Source organism: Geospiza fortis, unplaced genomic scaffold (assembly GCF_000277835.1).
Source record: "Geospiza fortis unplaced genomic scaffold, GeoFor_1.0 scaffold58, whole genome shotgun sequence".
NCBI lineage: Eukaryota > Metazoa > Chordata > Aves > Passeriformes > Thraupidae > Geospiza > Geospiza fortis.
The window spans coordinates 3,386,679-3,391,295 of record NW_005054359.1 but is presented as its reverse complement, the minus strand read 5'-3'; the positions used below and the strand labels follow the sequence as shown (position 1 = coordinate 3,391,295).

Below are 4,617 nucleotides of genomic sequence, written 5' to 3'. Positions count from 1 at the left end.
GTTAAGGTACAGATACAGTAACAACTTCTGAATTTTTGTTGTTTCTGTATGTAACAGAAAAGAGGAGCAGGCTTTTAATCTGCTTGAAGCATTTGGGCTTTCATTTTTTGTTATATCATGCTCTTAGTTAAACCTGGTTTTTGTACAACAGAGAAATAAAAGTAATAAAAGACTTAAACGTATCTCTAAGCACTTGAGAAAGAAATGTCTAGGAAATGTTAGTGTTTATTTTGTCTAACATTTTTTAAGAAGTGGTATAGAAGAGAACAGAAATTCTGTATCCCAAAGCACTGGCTTTCTTGAAAGTTATTGAACTTTTTTGGTGCTGCAAGTGTTTCTCTAGGAATCTGGAAAGACTTCACCATTTTGTCTGCAATAAACTATGGGGGAAAAAAATCCTGTGAGAGAAAATATATATGGCAATCATGAGAACAATGTGTGCAAATGTTATGGGGAAACGATGGAAGAACAGCTTATTTTCTCATATCCTCTCTTCCTCTTACCCCTTTTCCTGCCTGTATGATCTGGTAGGGTCAATCACTAGCTAACCTTGAATGTATTATTAACAGCAAGCATAAATATGCGGCACAAAGGTTATGTAAAAGACGTGATGATATGGCCCATAGGAGTGTTTCAAAATCAATCTAGCTGTCAGTGGATGTCCATCTTGCCATTATGCAGCCTGAGTGATCACACTTGTACAGACACAATTCTAGGCTATACCCCTGTAAGGTGCTAGCTGCAGAAAACCTCCTCCATCACACATGTGCAAGCTTGAATAGATGCCTGCCTCTTCACAAAACTTCACGTTAAGTAATGCAAAGCAGTTTGGTTTCCAGAGCTTGGCTCTGTTCCACAAATGTGTTGGCAGTTTTAAGCAGGACTGAATGCTTATCAAAAGTTGGAAAACTCTCACTTCAATTCTTACTTAAAAAGACAGTTAGGTAGACAACTTTTGACTTAAAATAAGTCAAAAGTTGTCTACCCAGTGAAGCAGCTACAATGTATACAAAGCCATGACTGATAATTAGCAATGCACGCTTGAGAAAAAGTGACCTCTCTCTGCTCTATTTTAAAAAGAAAGGGAGGATATGGAGAGTAATGAAAAGAAAAATCAGCCAAGTCTCTGAAGGAGGAAACAAACTTTTTACATTCTGATGTCTGAAAGCCTGTGAATGGCAGAAAAGAATATTGCATCAGAGGGGAAAAATAGTGACCCAGATTGTTTTCTAGATGGATGTTGAAATTAGCTAAATTTTTGCCAACAATAAACTTTGCAATAAACTATGGAGCTAAACTTTTACCAACAAGTTGTTCAGTTAAATCAGTCTCCTTCTCGAGTATATCTTCCTGGTTTCCATGGAGAGTACTCATCCTCTAATCCAGCTAAAAAGACCCAATTAATTCCTGTGACAAGGGCATGAGAGAGCTTGTACCAAAGCTTTCCCCACAATAGTCCCTGGGGCTTCAGGATTAGAGGTTTCTAAATTGCATGAGAGGAAGTCTGCTCCTACTGTTCTTTAGCCTGTGTACTAGCCAATGAAATAAGATTCTCATGCTGACAAATGCGTTTCAGCCTAATGAACATAAATTTTTATTAACTTTTTATGATAAGGTTTATCCCCAGTCCTACCATTGTTGCTTGGAGATAAAAGAGTAGGAGAAACTCTGTAGGATGTTCTTTCCTCTGACCCTCCTAAGGCTATCTGAAAACCGCGAGTGAAGCATCTAACATCTGTTGATGCTTAGAATGAGTACTGTTACTCGGCTGCAGAGAACAATGTTTGATCATTCTGATGCTTCCTGATGTACCTGAGACTTAGAAAGGAGTGTGACTAATAGCTGGTCCTGGTTAAAAAAAAAAAAACAACAAAAACCAAAAAACCTAAATACATTTATCTTCTCAGTCTGATTCTTTTGTTATGGTACCAGATGCAGAAGCAGTGCTGTGATGTCTCAAAAAGGAATAATGGTTATAATCTAAAAGCTGGTTTAGGTGATCTCTAAAATAGGTTGAAATAGTACTAAATGAACACGTTTCCTTTTTTCTTATACTACACAGGGACTGCTAGACTTGAGCAGGTTCTCTGGAACTTAGCACCCTTGGCCAAAACATTCAAGTTCATATTTCTATATTCATTGCTATTTTAAGCACCAAAATAAAAGTACTCTCATGTATTTAAGGTAGTCTCTCTTCTGAAATACTAAATCAATTAGACATAAATGTCCAGATACAAATTCAGGTGCCTCTCTTGAAGACCTCAGCTGTCAAGAAATAGAAAACTAAAATGGATCTCTCATTTTTCTGTAGCTACACTTGGTGCACGCTCTATTTATAGTATTTTTGTGGGATTTTCCAATGAGGGAAAATAATTGCTGAAATTACATTGGTAAATTAGATGTGTAGGAGGTTTGGAAAACAACATGTATACGTATCCAATGGGTCTCTGTCATATCTGTTATTAGGTAAGCACAGAATTTACCAGAAAGGTAAATGATATTTCATACATTCATGGGTATTTCACCAAGTATGCTAGACTAGATGGAAATTGGATTAAGGAAATTGACAGCCAGTCTGCGAGGACTGAACTTCTTCAAATATATGACAAAACCTGTGTTTGCTGGTTGGAAAAATTTCACAAGATTAATTTCAATTAGATCTTAATTTCTAAGCTTTTGAACCATTCTTTGTGTTATGAAAATAAAATATATTACTTACTTTTCTTTTCAGTCATCACACTGAAATTTTAAAATTTATTTACCTCAATTTTGTCTTGTGTAATGAGACATTATTACACTAACAGAATTTTGGTTCTATGGCAGCTGTTTGAACTTAATGGCTAGAATTATCTGAATGCATTCAGCAAGAAAAAAAGCAGCTTAAAAGTCATAAGCAAAACTCTATGGGTCTTTTGGCTAAAAGCTTGGAGAATTTTTGTATCTTCTGTAAGGCTTGAACTGTATTTTTAAGTGGCAATTTATGTCACTGGTTAAGACAGGACGATGTGATTATAAACCTTAGTTGTTGTGAAAAGCACTCTTTTTTCATTTTTCTGGTATGATAATTTCTTCCACTGTTTTAATTTAATTCATCACTTCCTTTGAAGTGTATATTGATCTATTTATATAATTTACATGAAAAATAGTAAAACATTCTCTAAAAAAAGAATGAAAAAATTGTCAAATTCCTCTTCAAAGGGAAGTCATTTTTTAATCAAAGTATCCTCTTCCAGCCTAACCAATTTTGCCTGAATTCTGATAATATGTTTAATAAAAAATAGAATTTTATGCAGTCTCCCTACAATTTATTGTGTACTCTTTTTTCTCCCTTTTTTATTTCTTTTTCTATCTGTTAAAAAATTCATAAAGCATCACTTGAATTGGATCTGAATTGAGCAAGAACAAGTATTCTTGCTCTGCATAAGGTTCTGCAATACCTGAAAAGGTAAACTCATCTCAGGTACCATCTATGCTACCTTCAGTGAAGCCTCTGTGACTTAAATAAACACTGGGCAGAAAATCAGGTAAAACATGAGCATGGTTCCTGATGCCTATCCATACCACCCATCTTAGTAAAGTCTTTGAATATTGCGTGGTCACCATGCTCTAAAGAAGAACAAACTATTATACATTCTGATCCTTTCCACATATTTTCCATGATGCCAGACAGTTTTGGCTGGATGATGACAGCCTAAAGCTAGTGAGACTTGGGGATAGACCTAAGCTGCTCTTAGGGCTTCATCCTGGTTTGTCTCTCCTAGAGTAGGAACCTACTCATGTTTGTGCTAGTGAAAATAATGATCTCAACTTTTTTTCTTACAGTCAAAAATTAATCAGTCTAGAGAAGAGGCTTATGCGTGAGACATTTTGGAGAGATAAAGTACCTAATCTGCTACTAAGTCCACTTCTTTTGTAAATCCTGTGAAGAAAAAATCTTTCTTCACCGGGTTTAAAACTGAAGGACTGATTGGCATTAGCATAAATAGATGATGTCATAATGGCAGCAATATTAAGACATTTTCATAATATGCTGGATCTGAGTCCTCTTGGTTTATCTAATTACTCATATCCAAATTATCACTTTGTTTTACCCTCAATTTTTTTTCTTGTCTTGGAATTCTGAGGTAGTTTAGAAAGGAATATATATGACCTTTGACTAGACTCAACCCAATGCCAGACTGAGTTTTAACCTACAATGGAAAGAGTTACATTGTCCTTTATTTTTGAAAAAACTTGGTTTACACACCTTCTTAACTGAGACATAATAAAGATTTTCCTGTTTCATGTACTTGAAGGTGTTGCTACATTAACTAAACCAATTATAAAAATCCAGAAATAAATGGAATTATTGTAAAGCATAACGCATTTTGTAGCATTATGCTAAACTATTTCCGAAAAATATTTTCTGATATCAGAAATTAAAAACCACATTAAAGTATCATTTTTTATTATATGCTATGCTATTTTACTAGGATATTATCCTTCATCTTTTATGACCTTTTTTGAATCAACTTGCATTTTCTGCAGAAGATAGGAAATGAAGAGGCTGGGTTACTCTACTGCTGTTCAAACTAATACATTGAAGTCTTCATGATGGCACTGCGGGATAGTTTTCCT

General features: G+C 34.9%; 1 protein-coding gene across 1 annotated transcript in view; it reads right to left on the bottom strand.

The window, feature by feature from the left end:
- CDH9 (cadherin 9) overlaps positions 1 to 4,617 on the bottom strand; it is a 97,657-nt gene that overhangs the window by 9,386 nt on the left and 83,654 nt on the right. The window lies entirely within an intron of this gene.